Source organism: Lepus europaeus, chromosome 1, assembly GCF_033115175.1.
Source record: "Lepus europaeus isolate LE1 chromosome 1, mLepTim1.pri, whole genome shotgun sequence".
NCBI classification, from domain to species: Eukaryota; Metazoa; Chordata; class Mammalia; order Lagomorpha; family Leporidae; genus Lepus; species Lepus europaeus.
Window position 1 is genome coordinate 90,003,969 of NC_084827.1, and position 19,506 is coordinate 90,023,474.

Consider the following 19,506-nt stretch of genomic DNA (forward strand, 5'->3'; position numbering starts at 1 on the left):
CGTCTCCACTTGTTTGCATAAGTTCTAGAGATTCTCAAATTGTTGATTTCCAGCTTCATTCCATTGTGGTCAGAAAAGAAGCATGGTATGTTTTCAATTTTTTTGAATTTGCTGAGACTTGCTTTAAGGCCTAGCATATGATCTGTCCTAGAGAAAGTTGCATCCATTGATGAAAGGAATATTTATTCTGCAACTGTGTGATGAAAGGTTCTATAGATATGTTAGGTCCATTTGGTCTATAGTGTAGATTACTCTATTGTTTCTTTGTTGAATTTCTGTCTGATTGATCTGTCCATTGATGAAAGTGTAGTGTTGGATTCCCCCATTACTATTGTATCCAAATCGGTATCTCCCTTTGGATCCATTAACAGTTGCTTTAAATAGCAAGACCCCTTGGCATTTGGGTGCATACACATTTATTATAGTCACATCTTCCTGTTGAATTGTTTCCTTAATCATAACATAATGGCCTTTGTCTCCTTTAACAGCTTTTCTGTTAAAGTCTATTTTATCTAATATTAGGATGGCTACACCTGCTAAATTCTGCTTTCCATAAGCATGGAATATCTTTCCATCCTTATAGTTTCAGCTGATGTGTATCTTTGTTGTGAGGTGTTTTTCTTGGAGACAGCAAATATATGAGCCTTGTTTTTTAATCCATTCATTAGCCTGTATCTTTTAACTGGATAATTTAATTAGAGAATTGGAGAGTTGAAACCATTTACATTCAAGGTTACTATTGATGTAACAACTTTCCCCTTCCATTTCTTGGTAAATATTGTTTGCTTTGGATTTCCTTTTTACTTTTATTGGAAGATTTTCCTCCTTTACAGTCTTTCATAATGGTGACTGTCTTTCTGTGTTCCCTTGTATAGCACATCCTACTGCATCATTTGTAAGTCTGGATGAGTGGTCACAAATTCTTTCCATTTCCATTTGTTCTGAAAGGTCTTTCACCTTTATGCATAAATGAGAGGTTTGCCAGGTACAGTATTCTGGGTTGACAGTTTTTTTACTTTAATAACTAGGACTAAGTTTCAATCATTCTCTCATAGCCTATATGGTTTCTGATGAGAAGTCAGCTGTGATACCAATTGAGGATCCTCTGAAAGTAATCTGGCATTTCTCTCAAGCATATTTTAGAATCTTTTCTTTATGTTTTCCTTTTGAAAGTTGACTATAATATGTCATGTTGATAGTCTTTTCTGATCACATCTCTTGATAGTTCTGTGTGCCTTATTTACTTAGGACTTCCCACTATTTCTCCATATTAGGGAATTTTTCTGTAATTATTTTACTGAATATGCCTTTAAATCCTTTCTCCGTTTCCACACCCTCAGGAAGTCCTAGGACCCAAAAGTTGGGTCAATTGATACTATCCCATAAATCTCAAACACTGGGTTTTTTTATTTTTCTAATTTGTTCTTTTTTTCTTTTTTTGGAGTTGATTGTTAAATTCCCAAACGTTTGTCTTCTAGCTTGGATATTCTTTCTTCTGCCTCAACAAGTCTGTTGTTAAGGCTTTCCACTGTATTTTTTTACTTGACATACTGAATTCTTCATTTCTAATATTTCTTTTTGATTTCTTTTCTTCCAAAGAAATCTTTTCTTTAATGAGTACAGATTACATGAGTACAATTTTAGGAATATAGTGATTCTTCCCACTATACCCACCCTCCCACCCCACATCCTCCTCCCACTCCTATTCCCAGTCCCATATTCCATTAAAATTCATTTTCAGTTAACTTTATACACAGAATACCAACTCTGTACTAAGTAAAGATTTCAACAGTTTATACACACACGCACAAAATAAAAATTGAGAATAAGTTTTACAGTTAATTCTCATACTACAACTCATTGAGAACAGAAGTTCTGCATTGTGAGTAAGTACACAGTGATTCCTGTTGTTAATGTAACAATTAACACTCTATGTATGACATCAGTGATCACCCAAGGCTCTTGACATGAGCTGCCAAGGCTATGGAAGCCTCTTGAATCCACAATCTCTGTCAGTATTGGGACGAGGCCAGAAGCAAAGTGGACGTTCTCTCTGCCCTTCAGAGAAAACTACATTCTTCTTTGATGGCCATTTCTTTCCACTGGGGTCTCTTACAGAGACCCTTCATGTAGGACATTTTTTGCCACAGTCTCTTGGCTTTCCATGCCTGAAATGTTCTCATAAGCTTTTCAGCCAGACCAGAATGCCATAAGGGCTGATTCTGAGGTCAGAGTGCTCTTTAAAGCAATTGTTATTCTATAAGTCTTTTGTGTGGACTGCTTCCCATATTGTAATATCTCTCCTTTATAATTCTATCTATTATTATTATCATACATTTGATCTTATTTATATGATCCCTTTAATATTTAATCCTATCTATATGATCACTTTAACATTTAAGATGGCATTTAGTACCACCCACCTAACTGGGATTTGGGGTCCCATGGCAAGTTTATAAACTGTACCCTTAAAATTTCTTTTAAATAACAAGGTGCCCTGAAATTAAGTGCATATACATTTATAATAATGACAGCTTCCTGTTGAATTGATACCTTAATCGCTACATAGAGTCCTTCTTTGTCCCTTTTAACAGTTCTTGTGTTAAAGTCTATTTTGTCTGATGTTAGGATGGCCACACCAGCTCTTTTGTGGTTTCTGTTAGCATGGAATATCTTTTTCTAACCTTTCACTATCAGTCTGTTTGTTTTTTTTTTAATATTATTTAGTAAATATAATTTTCCAAAGTACAGTTTATGCATTACAATGGCTTTTTCCCCCCCATAACTTCCCTCCCACCCGCACCCCTCCCATCTCCCGCTCCCTCTCCCATTCCATTCACATCAAGATTCATTTTCAATTATTTTTATATACAGAAGATCGATTTAGTATATATTAAGTAAAGATTTCATCAGTTTGCACCCACACAGAACATAAAGTGTAAAATATTGTTTGAGTACTAGTTATAGCATTAATTCACACTGGACAACACATTAAGGACAGAGATCCTACATGAGTAGTAAGTACACAGTGACTCCTGTTGTTGACTTAACAGTTTGACACTTTTGCTTATGGCGTCAGAAATCTCCCTAGGCTCTAGTCATGAGTTTCCAAGGCTATGGAAACCTTTTGAGTTTGCCGACTTCGATCTTATTCCGACAGGGTCATAGTCAAAGTGGAAGTTCTCTCCTCCCTTCAGAGAAAGGTACCTCCTTCTTTGATGGCCCGTTCTTTCCACTGGGATTTCACTCATAGAGATCTTTGATTTAGGTTTGTTTTTTGTTGTTGTTGTTTTGTTTTGTTTTTGTTTGTTTGGTTGGTGTTTTTTTTGTTTGTTTGTTTGTTTGTTTGTTTTTGCCAGAGTGTCTTGGCTTTTCATGCCTAAAATACTCTCATGGGCTCTTCAGGCAGATCCGAGTGCCTTAAGGGCTGATTCTGAGGCCAGAGTGCTGTTTAGGACATCTGACATTCTACGAGTCTGCTGTGTATCCCACTTCCCATGTTGGATCGTTCTCTCCCTTTTTTATTCTGTCAGTATTAGCAGACACTAGTCTTGTTTGTGTGATCCCTTTGACTCTTAGACCTATCAGTGTGATCAATTGTGAACTGAAATTGATCACTTGGAGTAGTGAGATGGCATTGGTATATGCCACCTTGATGGGATTGTATTGGAATCCCCTTTTGAGATGTAATTCTTGTAGGCAGCAAATAGATGGATTTTGTTTTTTAATCCATTCAGCCAGTCTGTTTCTTTTAACTGGAGAATTGAGGCCATTTCCATTCAAGTTGACTATTAATAAGTAATGACTTTGCCCTGCCATTTTTCCATTACTATTCCTATTTTTTATTTTGGATTTCCTTTGTACCTTTACTGGGAGAATTCCTTCCTTTACCTTCTTTGTAGTGATGACCATCTTTCTGTGTTTCTGTGTGCAACATATCCTTAAGCATCTTCTGCAGGGTTAGATAGGTGGTGACAAATTCTTTCAATTTCTGTTTGTTATAGAAGGTCTTTATTTCACCCTCATTCATAAATGAGAGCTTTGCAGGTATAGTATTCTGGGATGACAGTTCTTTTCTCTTAAGATTTGGCATATATATCTTGCCATTCTCTCGTAGCCTGTAGGGTTTCTGATGAGAAATCTACTGTGAGTCTAATAGTAGACACTCTGAAAGTAATCTGGCATTTCTTTTGTGCACATTTTAAAATCTCTTCTTTTTTATTTTACTCTGTAGAGTTTGATTACAATATGTCGTGGTGAAGATCTTTTCTACTCATGTCTATTAGAAATTCTATGTGCTTCTTGTCTTTGGATGTCCCTTTCTTTCTCCAAATTAGAGTAATTTTCTGTTATTATTTCAAAAAAAATGCCTTCTAATACTTTCTTTCCTCGGCTTCTGGAACTCATAGAACCCTTATGTTAGGTCGTTTGATAATATCCTATAGATTACCAACAGTGTTTTTTTACTTTTCTAATTACTTCTTTTTGCATTTGGTCTTCTGTATAATTTTCTCTGCTTTGTCTTCTAAGTCAGATATTCTTTCTTCTACTTCACTGATTCTGTTGTTAAGGCTTTCCACTGCATTTTTAATTTGTTATTGAGTCCTTCATTTTCAGGATTTCATTTTGCTTTCTCTTTAAGATCTCAGTTCATGCATTTGCTTCTGATTACCTCTAATAATCCTGTGATCAATTTTTTGAATTCCATTTCTGGCATTTCTTCAATCTCTTCATCTTCACAATCTAGTATTGAAGTGTTGTGTTCTTTTGGGGGCATCACGTTGTCTTCCTTATTCTTGTTTCTTGAATTGGTGCATTTGTTATTCAGCATTTGTGGAGCTTCTCGTTGATTTCTTCTTTGTGTTTTCACTGTAGCAACTTTTATCTTTGGACTATGTCTGTGTGGATTACTGGAGTGTCTGCTTTTAAGGAATATCTAGAGATGTGTGGTAGGTGTGGCTAAGGAGCTCTGTTCAGTGCTCCAGGGTGAAGAGCATGTCTGAGGTGACACACCTAGATTTGGCATTGTAAACCTTTTTTTTTTTTTTTAAATCAGAGATGTCTTCTTGTCTGCTGGCTTCAACTCAGCTGAGCTCCTCAAAGGAAGCTAGTGCCTGAGTGCTAGCCCCAGTGGGTATATTATTTGTCCACTCTGCCACAAGGACCACACAAAGGATCTGTGCAATCCTCAGTATAAGCTGATTCCCCAGCAGTGTTCCTCACTGAGTTACCAGGGAGCTCTGATCACGTGGAGCCTCCCACATTTACTGCCTTAAGTCCCAGCCACATCCTGAGTCCTCCCACACAGCCTTATTGTTTTCTCAGTCCTGGAACACTAGCCTCCCACAGTGATGAGCACCCAGTCCCCTGTCTGTTCTCCCCACCATACTCAGGAGTCTCCACTTGGCTAGTTGTTGAGCTGGGACATGAGCTGGTGCAGCTGTTACATATATCCAAAATGGCACTTTCTATCAGCTTGTTACAAAAACAAACGGGGGAGTAGCAGGGTGATCAGGAAGAAAGAAAGCATGCTCCTCCTCCTTTGTTTTTTGTCCTCTAGTTTGTCAGGTTTTCTAATTATTATTTCTAATTACACTATTTCCCACAGGGCTCCAAGCTGGATTCCCTCTAGGCTCTTTCTGCAGCTTTTTCACCAGTGGCTTGGACTGCTGAAGTCTGGTATCAACTCCCTCTCCAGCACTGATTCAGAGACTCTTGGCTGCTGGGGTCCTGAGTTGTGCATGTCCTCACACTCCATGAAGGTCCACTATGTCTCTCCAATTTGGGTAGAGCATCCTCTGCCATTTTCTCGCTAACTCTTCCCTGAGACTGCACTCTTGACATTTTTTTTAAACTGTCTTCTACAAACTAGAGCAACAAACTCCCTCCCTACTCTGCTATCTTAATTCCCCAGCTTGAATTCTTTTCAAAATCTCAATCTTCTCAGAGAATTTTTCTTTCATGTCATGTATGGATTTCTTTAACTTGTGAATTTGTTCCCCATTGCTTAATGTTATGATTAATCTTTTAAATTCATTTTCAGGCATTTCATCAATCTCTTCATTTTCACATTCTAATACTGAAGTATTGTTTATACTTTTGGGGAGTTTCATGCTTTGTTCCTTTTGCTTGTTTCTTGAGTTTCTGCATTTATTTTTAGGCATTTGTGGAATTACTTGTTGGTTTTATCCTCTGATGGATTTTGTCTTTGATCTATGCCTCTGTGACTTGTGTCTGCTCTTTCAGTGAATACCTAGAAGTGTGTGCTGGGTGTGGCCAGGGAGCTCTTGCCAATGTACCAGGGTAGGGTGAGTATTCAGGGTAACACCCAAGTTGAGCGTGATGGCCCATTGTCAGCAAGAAGGCAGGCATGATTGCTTCTTTTGGCATAATCATACCCTCACCTCTGCTCTTCAAAGGTGACCGTGTCCGCAGTTAGCCCACACTGGATGCAACACTCACCCACACTGCCACATGAACTATGCAAAGGATCTATGCAGTTCATGAACATGGATCCCACTACAGTGACTAACTCCCAGGCGGTCAGGGGGCTGTGAGCCTTTAGTGCTACACACAGTGACTGCCCAGAGACCCAGCTTCACCCTGCATCCTATTGTGTAGTCACAGATTTCCCACAGCCTCAGCACATAAGGCTCCCACAGTGACAGAGTACAAAGGATCCACTCTGCACTAGTGGCCTATCCTGTCTATGGAGTATCAGCTGCCTGTGGGTGCTTCACCTTGGTAGTTTGACCCCCGGAGCCTGTGATACCTTGAGAGGCTGCGGGTGCCTCATTGTCACATGTTGGACCCCAGACCCATGTCAGTTCCCTGCCAGACTCAAAGTCAGTGGAGAATGTGGAATTTTCCCTCTGCTAAAATCCTTGGATCACACATGTGCACAAGAGCTGCTGCAGCTACTACTCATTTTAAAATGGCGACTTCTCCCCTCCATTTGCTGGGCTCACACCAGAGCCAGCCCAGCCAATACTGGTTTCAGAATGGTGGCTTCTCCCCACCCATTGCCAGTGTGGGCACCTGAGCTGGTGCAGCCACTATGTGTCTCAAGATGGTACCCTCTCACTGCCAGTTACCAGGCACAGTTGTAGGAGGAAGGAGAGAGAGAAATGTGCCCTTTTTTTGCTGAGTTAGACAGATATGCTGTCCCCCTTGGTGCTCCAGGCTGGACTCAGCCAGGCTCTCCCTCTGACTGTATTGCCAGTGGCACAAGTTACTGCTATCTACTCTCACCTTTCTCTCCAAAACTGGCTCTTCCTCCAGCTCTCAGCTTTGGGGATCATGTGTTATGTCTGCATTTGTAGCTATGAGTCTGCACTTTCCAAGCTGATCTACAGCATCACTCTATCTTCTGTAGAATTTCCACTGCAAATTTTTCTCCAACTCTCCCCTGGGAATACCCTTTCTCCACTTTTTTTGCTGCTCTTTTTACCTAGCCTAAAGCAGTATATCCTTCTGCTATTTCACCATCTTAAGGATCTCTAGACAGAACTATTTTTGAGAGAGAGCAAGCAAACTGAGAATATCCAGTTTTGTTTCAAGTTTAAATTCTACCTTAGAGAATCTGAGCATGTTAACACCTCCTTTTTTGCTCAACTGTGAAGTGCAGATTATAAAATTCTCCCAATAGTTATGTGATTCATATTTCCAAATGAGAGTGAAACTTTTCAAAATGTAAGATTTATTATAGTTATCATTTTTATTGATGAGAAGAGAAATAATAATTTATTGTTAATAGAGCATTTTAAGTGTCCTATACTTCACTTAGATTACCAGTAGTTTTCACATGATAGAAATTATTATTTCCTAATTATATAGAAAGAGAAATGTGCTCTCAAAATCCTAAGTGACTTACACAAAGACTTTCAAATTAGTCAGTTGCAAAAACAATTCAAGTTCAGATTTGAGTGGATCTTAATCCAATACGCATTGTAACATATTACCTGTCCGATGAATGCTAAAACACAGAAGTGGAGTAAGAATGCAGGCTCAATCTTAGGTTCCATTTATGGCCTTCCCCATTTTTCCCTTCTAGATTTTTATTCATGTCTTATATGCACATGTTAAGTAGTATTGAGTGTCCCCTCCCTTGGAATGCACTAGGGGTAACTACTTATAAGTATTCTCTATTATTTACCAAACTATTTCTAAGTCATGTAGTTTTTACTTCTATCTCTAAGTTTACCTAAATTCAACATTATTTATATGTAAAAAATATAGGAACTTTTCTCTGTTGTGATAGATGATGACTTAGCTCACTTATACCAACTCATACTTCTGTGTCATCCCACTCTTCAAATACAAAACAAAAACAAATATTTACCTTATTGATCCTATATAAATACCATTTACTGTAAAACCAAGTGGTATATTGTATTTCCTTTCTTATACAAAATTTTTATTACCTAGAGTTTTCCTCCCATTTCCCACTATAAGTTCTTTATAACATGCATATAAATTTTTCCACCTATTCCTTTTCCTGTTTCCATCACTATTCTTTGAAGCATTGTTTGGTTTAACTAAATTTTTATTCAGTTAATGTCATGATTAAATTTTGTAGCAAGTTTTCCTGTAGGACTGCAGTTCGTCTTTGCCAGTAATGCCTTGTAATTCTTTTTTAAAAAGATTTATTTACTTGAAAAGCAGAGCTCCAGAGAGAGGGATCTTCCATCCAGTGGTTCATTCCCTGAGATGGCTGTAACATCTGCTCTCCCACCTGAGTGGCAAGGGCCCAAGTACATGGGCCATCTTCTGCTACTTCCCATGGAGTAGAGACCCGTTAGCAGGGAGCTGATTCACGAGTGAAGCTGGCTCCCTGCATTGTAATTCTTAAAAAACCTACACCTTTGTTTCCAGAATCTCCCCTAAAAGTCACATTTACAACTTCTTTGAACAAAATACACAAACTTTAAAACAAAGATCTGCATGCTTTTTCTCACAATAAATAACCCCCGTGGAAGGAGTATTTTGTATTAATCAGTAAGGATTTAAAATATATAATCAATTTTTAGCTTATATTTTTAAAAATGTGTAATCACTATCTTTTTTGATAAGTAGACATTGAAAATATTAAAGATAATAGATGTCGTTAATTGTTCATTTGATCCCTCGAAAGAGATATTCTTTCCCTGTATATACAAATAGAAAAGATAGTGGCCCAAGACCAGTTAGAAAATTGAGTCCCTTATTTGAGTTTAATAGCTACTTGGAATCCACAATTGGGCTGTTGAAATTGAAAGGTAGATAGTATGTTAAAACACTTTGTAAGTCTTCTAAATATGAGAGCGAACTATTAACAATATCTTTTCCTAAGAGTTATGTGGAAGTTGGAAAAGAGGGCTGTGATTTTTTTTTTTTTTACTTTTATACTGCCTTAACATTTCAAATTATTTTGAGCGTGTGTTTTTTGAAGCCAAGGTAGGAAAGGAATAGATACATTTTAAAAGAAATAAAGAATAAAGCTGAGGAAGATAAAGGTATTTTAACTTTTATGTATTATTAGAATGGTGAGCTAGGTACCCTGATATTTCGGGGTAAATAACTAATAAAGATGTGAAAGTTACAAAAATTGTGTTAGCATGCAACTGTGAACTGAAAAGATGGAGACTATTACAAGGCTACAACAGAGAAAATAGTGTCTAGAGAGATGAGGCTTGAGAGTGTTTGCTGAACTAGAAAAACCCTGGATTACAGTTTTTGTGGCCTCCTGTTGAAAGAGGAACAGGAAGCAAGATTAAAATTCATCCAAGGTAGAGCATCTGTACTTAAGGTCTTCTCAGCACAGACTCCAAATCTCTACCTATTCATTGTAAAGGTACAAAATAAAATCAGCTTATTACTTTCCTCAACACTCTAAGAAAAATATGTTTGTTTAAAATGACACCAAGAATTGACATCTCCTTGATCATTCATAAACAAGGGCTACTATTGGAGTTTGCTATTGAAGTTCACAATACACACATGATACTTAAAAAAAGAAAAACTTAAAAGGAGTTTTAGATGATCCCAAACCTTTGGTCCCCCTCTAGTAGCCAGCAAAAATAAACATAAATCCTTCCTGAAAGACTCAAAAAATAGTTATATGGCTTTTCTTTTTCACCTATTAATATGATGATATATTTCATTAAATTTCCCATCATAGGCATGGAAAATATTAAAATATCATGACAGTCATCTGTTCTACTTGTCTTTAAAGAGCCAGTTCATATGTTTAGCTACATCTACATTTGGGTTTGTTTCATTTCTTCTTGTTTTTAATCTATGCTTCCTTTTTTTCTGTTTTTTCATATTTAAATTATCCTTTTATGTTTTCTTGGATTAAATGTTTGGATCATGTATATCAAATTTTATTTCTTTTTCGAAATTTTACTTATTCAAGAGAGGGAGAAAGAGCACCCATCTACCGATTTTTTTTTTTTAGTATTTTTTTAAGGATTTATTTTATTTCTTTGAAAGGCAGTTACAAAGAGAAAGGGAGAGACAGAGAGAGCAAGATATCTCCTATCCACTCGTCAACTCCCCAGATGGCCGCAATGGCCCAAGCTGGGCCAGGCCAAAGCCAGGAGCCAGGAGTTTCTTGTAGGTCTCCCACATGGGTGCAGAGACCCAAGCACTCCTGTCCTCGTCTGCTGCTTTCTCAGGCACATTAGCAGAGAGTGGAGTCAGAAGTGGAGCAGACAGTATTCGTACGGGCACCCATTTGGGATGCCAGCATTGCAGGTAGTGATTTAACCTGCTATGCCACAAAGCCAGCCTCCATAATCCTCACAATGGCTGGGAGTTGGCTGTGCCAAAGCCAGGAGCAGGTCATTGAATTCAGGTCTCCAATGTGGGTGGCAAGAACCCAATTCCTTGAGCCATTTCCACTGCCTTGCAGGGTCTGTATTAGCAAGAATTCAGAGTCAGAAGTAAGAGCTGAGTATTGAGTTGATATACTAAGACATGGGACATGGACATCCTAACCCAGCTACCCACCTGCCCTTTATTTATTTCTGTATTTTAATGAATGAGTTTAAAGCTCCAAGTTTTATGCTGATCACTACTAAGTAGTCTGTGATTTACTTTTTAACTTCTGCTATACAGGTATTATTTAGGAAAATGTTTTCCTTTAAGTTGAAAGAGAATACAGTTTTAGCCGTCCTTTTGTTACAGGTTTATATTTTATTTCTTCACATAATGTGGTATACATAATTTCTACTTTGGAAAACTCATTAAAATTTTCTTTATGCTCAATAACCATCACTTATATTGGCATCAAATAATATGTATTCTCTGTTGTTCATGAAGCTTGATATTTCTGTTATGTATTTTTGACTACTCATTTGTTGATTTGTTAGAGCCCTATATTTTGTTTCCCACTGTGGTTATAGATAAATTTCTCTTTGTATTATGACACAGTATTTATGTGTGCCTGTGCATATATATAAAGCATAATTTATGAGACAAGGCTTTGAGAGTATTATATATTTTCCTTGAAATTTAACTTTGATCAATTTAAGTATTATTCTCATCCTATTTAATGAATTTTGTATTTAATTCTGATAATTCTTCTGATAGCATTGCTATGATTCATCTTTTTTCTCTGATTGTAACATCTCTCTAGCATATTAATTGTGTAGTTTTTAATATTATGTCACTATCTATTTTGTTAGTTGGAGTCTTTGTCTTTTAATGGAGGAATAAAATTCATTAGTACATATTATTGACTATTGATAAATTAACATTGAATCCTGCCCCCTCAGTGGTTTGGTTTTCTACTCTATTTTCTTGTGTATTTGTTCATCTTTTCTCTATTTTTTCTCAGACTGGTCTTTTATTCTGATGTTTTGCAAATTTTATGTCCTGTTCTAATTTTTGCCACATATACATATATGTAAACTTCTATTTTCTAATGAATTCTAAGTAGTCAGTACTGATGTCACTCAGTTGTAATAAAACAAAAGGAAACTGAATTTTCTCTCCCATTTCCTCACATTTCTGTATGCCCATTGCCATCTTAAATTGTTACTAAATTTTCTTTTGGCAATGTATATCAGCAGTTAGAAATATTTTTTTCTTTTATTTCTTGTCTTACTTATTCTCACTTCTTTTATTCTCCCTTTGCTCGATTATATTTGTTAGTCTGACCCTGAAACATGTAAGTATCTAATCTGTGCACCTGAATGAAGTACTGTCTTTCTTAGATCCCTTGCCCTTCTTCTTTCTTGATTTCTTCTGTTGTTAAAGGAGTGCTCAGCTCAAGTGAAATATGCATCCAAGAAAGGATACATAGGAGAGAAATTTTCCAAGTCTTTGCATGTAAAAAAAAGAATCTATTTTACTTTTTTTATTTGAGAACTCCTTTTGTTGGATACCAAAGTTAAAAATCATTCTCACAATTTTTAAGATTTATCTCTGTTTCTTTAACATTGTTGATCAAATGATTGATATGTGACTTTTTTTTCTGTATAAAAACCTGTAAGATCTCTTTAGCTAGTGATCCAAAATTTTATAAAGTCCAGCCATGATTTCCCTCCAGTGACTTTTCTTGGCGTACTCGTAAAGGGGCTTTCAATCTGAAGTCTTAGTCCTTTTTATCTCTGAAAAATTATCTTCTATTAGTCTATGATTATTTTCCCTCTATATTTCCCTTCTTTTTTTACCCCATTCATTTTATTTTAACCTTATATAATCTGTCCTATTTACCTCTTAACTTCTTTCTCATATTTTACCTGTCTTGTGTTTGTATTCTAGTTTTTGAAGATTTTTATCAACTTTATTTCCAAATCCCCTATTAAACTGGTCAGTCATATATTTAATTTCCAAGAGCACTTTCTTATTCCATTGTTAGTCTTTCTTGTTTTATGGATTAGAGGTTTTGCATTCTATAAATAATCTCCCTTTACTCAATGATCAAGTTTTTCCTCACTTGTTATCTTTTTCTCTTCCTTGTGATATGTATCTCAAACTGATGATTCTTGGTTCCTTTTTACTTTTTAAATAGGTTAGCAAATAAGCTCTGAGTTCTGTGTACCTGAACACAGAACATTAGCTAGTTTCCCTTAGATGAGGAGTATGTGAAGATAGTTATTATGTTTTACAACCGCTAAATTTGAAGATGCTATCGTTTCTGATGGGCATAGAATTGCCTCTCATTCTAGTCACCTTGGTTCTAGTATGTTCCATTCCTTTTGAGAAGGAATCTCCCCTTTTTCCTTTGAAATCTTGGTATAGGGGCAGGTGTTGTGGCACAGCAGTTAAGCTGCAGCTTGGCACACCCACATCCAATATCAGAGTGCCAGTTCAAGTCCTGACTCCTCTGTTTCCCATGCAGCTTCCTGCTAATGTGTTCTGGGAGACAGCAGGTGATAGCTTGGGCCCCTACCAACCACATGAGAAACTGGAGTGGAGTTCTGGCTTTGGTGTGGCCCAGCACTAGCTGTTGCAGGTATTTGGGACTATAAGAGTGGATGGAAGATATCTCTCTTTCTCTCTCTCTCTCTCCCTGTCTCCCTCTCCCTTTCCCTCTCCCACTCCCTCTCCCTCTCCCTCTCCCTCTCCCTCTCCCTCTCCCTCTCCCTCTCCCTCTCCCTCTCCCTCTCTCCCTTGCTGCCTTTCAAGTAAACGGAAAATAAAATTAAAAAAAAAAATTTAATGGAGGAGGTTACCTGTCTGCTGAGTATTCTGAGGCCCTGAATAGGTCTGAAGTCCATCCACACCTTTGTTCAACACTGCACATCTCTACTCAAGTCCAGAACACTTTGTGTTTCTGATTTCCCTGTCTTTCTTTCAGTGAGTTAGTCTCTCCCTTCTACCATCCCGTTAACTGCTGTACTTCATCACTCATTACCCCTTCTAATTTTCTTCCTTCTGAATTGTTACACTCCTTTTCCACTGATAGATGACCCCTCAACCCTTTCCCTTATTGTTTGTTTTCCCTTTAAAATTTTATTTCTTTACTGCTGATTTAATGAGATCTCAAAAGAGAAGAGATAGGAATATGAGCTCAACCTATCATCACATAACAGAAACCCATCTTAAGAGCTGTGACTGCCTTTATTGTTATTTTTAAAATATGGAATCTTTAATTGATGTTTTGATTTCCACTTGGAGATTGATTTCTAGTCTCTAGGTAGTTTTATTTACTCTCCTTATCTTTAGTCAGTAATTTCTAGTTTTATTGCCCTGTGATCAGTGACTGGCCTATAAAATTTTAATTTTTGGAGCACAATGAAATTTCTTTTGTAGTATGGAATGTAATCAGTTTTGGTAAACATTCCACGGATGTTTGGAGATAATTATGTACTCTGTTATAGTCACAGTTATATACATCTATCATATTGGTTACTTCTGTAATTTACTTTTGGATGCTTGATTTGTAAATGACTATGTGAAAGAAGTTTTTTTCCCAAAACAATTATTTCCATCTTTTCATGTTCTCCTTTAATTTCAAATATCTTTTGTGTCATGTCTCAGTGCCATGTTGCTTGTAGTATAAAAGTTCATAAAACAGGGACCAGTGTTGTGACATGGCGGGTAAAGCCACTGCTTGCAATTCTGGCATCCTTTATGGGTGCCAATTTGTGTTCCAGCTGCTTCACTTCCAAACCAGCTCCTTGCTAATGACCTGGAAAAAGCAGCAGAAGATGACTCAAGTGTTTGGACCCTGGCCACCCACATGGGAGACCCAGATGAAACTCCTGGCTTTGGCCTGGCCCAGTGCTGGCTGATGCTGCCATCCGGGGAGTGACCCAGCAAATGGAACATCTCTCACTCTCTGTAACTCTTTCAAAATAAATAAATAAATCTTTTTAAAAATTTTCTTCAGTCTCATAAAACTGCATCTTCATGGTGGATCTGTACTCTTTAGAAGAAAAATTTGTTAGAGACAGAGGCAGAGAGGGAGAGATAGACAGAACTCCTACTCACTGGTTCAGTCACCAAATGCCAGTAACAGATCTGTGAATTTAGTCCGAGTCTCCTACCTGGTGACAGAGACGTGTACCTGAGCCTTCACTACTGCCTCCCAGAGTCTGTATTAGCAAGAAGATGGAATCGGGAGCCAAAGCCAAGTATTTTACTCAGGCAATCTAATATGGGATATGTGCATCCTAACTGATGTCTCAATTGATAGGTCAAATATCCACTCCATGTACTTTTGCATCATCTTAAAATAACACACTTTGCCTACATAATTTTGTTTTCATTTCTTCAGGTATGCTATTAATACTGCATATTTTATTGTTATTTTAATTGACAAAGTAAAATTATATATAGTATACAAAATGATGCTGTGAAATATTATACATATTTAAATGACTAAATCAAGCTGATTAACATATGTATTACTTCACATATTTACCTTTTTTGTTTGGAAGGCACTTAAAATTTAATCTCTCAGCAATTTTAAATTTTATAATACATTGTTTTTCATTATAATGAAAAATGGTAACTATAGTCACCATGTTGTATAATAACTTTATCTTATCCCTCCTAATTGAAATCTTTTACCCATTAACCAATAGCTCCACAGTTCCCTTTCCTACCTAAGCCCCTGATAATCAGTTCAACTTTTTCCTATTTTAAGATTTTATTTATTTATTTGAGAGAGCCACAGACAGAGAGGGAGAGACAGAGAGAAAGTTCTTCCATTCACTGGTTCACTCCCCAAATGGCAACAACAGCCAAGCTGGGCCAATCCAAAGCCAGGAGCCAAGAGGTTCTCCCACATGGATGCAGGGGCCCAAGCACTTGGGCCATCTTCCACTGCTTCCAGCAGAGAGCTGGATCAGAAGAGGAGCAACCAGGACAGGAACTGGTGTCTGTATGGGATGCTGGCACCACAGGTGAAAGTTTAGCCTACTGCAGCACAGTGAAGAAAGACCCCAAGTTCAACATTTTTAACTATTCCTCCCTCCCTCCCTCCCTTCCTCCCTTCCTTCCTTCGATTTTAAATTATTTATTAGAATCAAGGACCTCCAGCCAGAGCCTTGTGGAGGTGGGCTTCCAAGAGAGGAAAACCCAACGGGGACTGGTGGCAGTTGGGCTTTAAGTACAATTTCAAAGGAGAAAAAACTTGTCCATTAGATTGGCATTCAGTTACCAGGTAGGGACAAAAAACCATCAAGAAAACCTCATTTACAATTCTCCATTCTGTCTGGCCTGCTAAGGGTGGGAGCTCTGAGGAACTCCCTTGCTATTCTCATGGTAAAAGGAGGACAGCCTGTTAGTTCTTGTTAAAGATAACATTTGGGGGAAGGAAGCAAACATTTTACACACCCCACATTCCATTGGGATTCCCTATTAACCTATCTGACTCCTGCCAGATGGAAACCCTAACATCTGTTAGTGGGAACTGGGCAATGATCACTCTGGCTGCTTCATGCTGAAAGGGGCATCTTTAGGAAGGGGAGTCTAGGCAGGGTTGCAGCAGGAGGTGGTTTCTGCAGGGGGATGCAGTGCCAGCTTGCAGAAACTGCTTCCATCAGAGGGTTCATGTGCGTGGCCACCTAGAATTTTACTTTTTTAAGTCTGGAGAAAACAGATCTAACAAGCAGTTTAAACTCACAGGATCTAAAATCACCGGATCTAAAAAAAAAAAAAAAAAGCTCAGTTTTCCATCACTAAGCTAAAGCTACCTCAAAAAAAAAAAAAAAAAAAAAAAAAAAGGAAAGAAAAATGAAAGAAACACAACCAAAAAGCTGTTGAAACCCAATTAAAGAGAAATAAATTCTTCAGTTTGGAAAAAAAAAAAAAAAAAAAGAGTCATTGTTAGAGGCCCTAAGAAAAGTGTCTAAACCATGAGCAAGTTTTTTTCATTGAGAGGCAAATACAAACTAACAGGAAGGGCTTGAAAATAATCAGATGGGTTTAAGGCCTTTTCAGTTATGAGGCTCAGACACATCTATATCTCTTCACAGGCACCCTGGTAACTTCCATTACCTAGCTGGCCTGGGAGGAGAACTGGCTTAAAGAGAAGATAGGTGGCATTTCTAAAAGGAAAATATTTATTAGTTAATATACAGTTCTGCATGCAATGTTGTTGACCCTACTTGGCCATCCTCTTGATAGCGGTGGTTACTTTGGAAGCTTCTGCGAACAAGGCCCGTGGCTCTGACCTGGAGCCCTCCGACTTCAGGACTGGTCCGTTTTCAGTGACCCAAGTCTTGGCTGGCATAGCTGCCAAAGGCTCTTCTTAAGCTGACTTCTGCTGAAGCCCTGGCTTTCCACATGGAAAACCAGTGCAGTATATTGGCCTGTTGGGTCTCTTTGATGGTACATCACTGTGTAAAGCAGCCATTAATTGGCCTGCCACCTATCTTTATATTACTTCTGCAACCTAGCTTCCTCTTCCTCCTGTTTTTTGTTAACACAGACCAGAGGAAACCTTTAAGAGAATGCAAGTCAAGGGGATGCTCCACCCTCATCTTTGGTGGCCTAAACTAGAAATTTACAGTCACAGGCATGTTCTGATAGTGGTTCTTCTTTGAGGTAGACAATGCCCATGAGGAAAGCTATGTCAAAAATGATGACCACCTTATTTATTAAATTTTAAGTCATTAGTAAAGCTCCCTTTGTTTGGTTAAAAAAAAGGGGGGGTGGGGGTGGGGAGGTTTTGCCTGTTTGTTGTGCCTATGGCAAAGTAAATCTAGCTGTGGAATCATAATTTAAGTTCTCATTTTGGCAATGCTATTATTACAGAAAAATGTTAGCCATCTCTTTTATAAGGTCTAAACATCACATTGTACATTCTAAAGAGTTCTTCAGAATAGAATTAGCTTTCTTTAAGAGAATAGAGAAATGAGGGAACAAGTTAGGCTTCCCAGATTGCTTACTGACAATAACAATATCAAATGAAAACTAGCAAACAATTTTAATGGTTAAGTAACAACTTAGGAAAACATTTACCTGAAAGTCCAATGCCTTCTATAAATTTCAAGAAGTAGTGTATGTATTTGGAAACATTGCTTACATATCTAACAGAAGTATAACTTTTACCAGTAAACCCAAGTGCAAATATCAATAAATTTATAACATCTGGTACAGAAATTTAGGTCACACGAGCCAAAAAGGTATCTTTGATTAATTTAGCAGCTTGCGTTTACTAGTGATATTTTATCTATAAGCCAATTAAAACAGAACTCTTAATAAATTTTCCCATGTAGACATATACTATGTGCATATGTGTAACATAACATACAAGATTAACAATAGAGTAGCTTCAGTAAGTTTTCTAAAATCTTTAGCTGTTTTTCTTATTACCATCAACCAATTAGAATACTTTCTGCTCTTAATAATCTGAATTAACCATACTTTTTTAAGTTGGAAACTGTAGAACATTATTGGCTTTATCTGCTTACAGAACTGTCCCAGAATATTGAACACAATAGAGGTCAGGGTAAAAAGAGATCCTTTGGAATCTAAAAGGACACATTTAAACATAGAACCAAAAAAAAATGTTTTAACATCATGAGCAGTGCATCTGATTTTTATGGTTTGGAGAATACAAAACTGTGGGTGACAAAGGCTTTAAATAGCCATGTTTAAAATTATAAACTCATTAACTAACAAAAATAGGCACTTGCTTATTCCATGCAGTATTTTTGAAAGCACCTGTAGGATTTTATCAAACATTTAACTCTTTTAGGCCTCTGGGCCTTTTTCATTAAAATAATCATCATGTCTGATAACAATACAAGATCATTAGAATTTTGGACATTTGTATCAGTAGCAATTTACATTATCATAACAAAATTTAGTACCACTTCACATCTTGACAGTGCCTTTAATCTAATCCAAATAACCATATTAGTTAAGACTCAAAATATCTGATTGAAATAGGATCCCTTTACATCACGACATAATATGGACCAAATTTGATCACTGAAACAAAATGATTACTCAAATGCTTTAAAGTAAGCACATATAGCAACCCATAGCTCTTAATTAAAAAAAAAAAAAACAAAAAAACTCTACTGTTTTCGGTTTTTTTTTTTTTTTTTTTTTGACAGGCAGAGTGGATAGTGAGAGAGAGAGAGACAGAAAGAAAGGTCTTCCTTTTTGCCATTGGTTCACCCTCCAATGGCCGCTGAGGCCAGTGCATCGTGCTGATCCGAAGCCAGGAGCCAGGCACTTCTCCCGGTCTCCCAAGTGGGTGCAGGGCCCAAAGACTTGGGCCATCCTCCACTGCCTTCCCGGGCCACAGCAGAGAGCTGGCCTAGAAGAGGGGCAACCGGGATAGAATCCGGCGCCCTAACCGGGACTAGAACCCGGTGTGTCGGCGACGCAAGGCGGAGGATTAGCCTGTTAAGCCACGGCGCCAGCCTGTTTTCGTTTTTTAACAATTAGAATTTAACAGAGACATTAAGAGAACACAATAGATAACTTCAACAGAACACACAACCTGTCTCTGGTCATCCCAAGAATTAAGTAAATAAAACTTAAATTAGCACATGGAATTATCCCATAACTTGGAAATATTTTAACAGAGTCATAACTAGGGAAGAGAAA

At 37.5% G+C, this 19,506-nt stretch overlaps 1 protein-coding gene across 5 annotated transcripts in view; it reads left to right on the forward strand.

Annotated features, from left to right (window-relative positions):
* MBD5 (methyl-CpG binding domain protein 5) overlaps window positions 1–19,506 on the forward strand; it is a 264,810-nt gene that overhangs the window by 24,498 nt on the left and 220,806 nt on the right. The window lies entirely within an intron of this gene.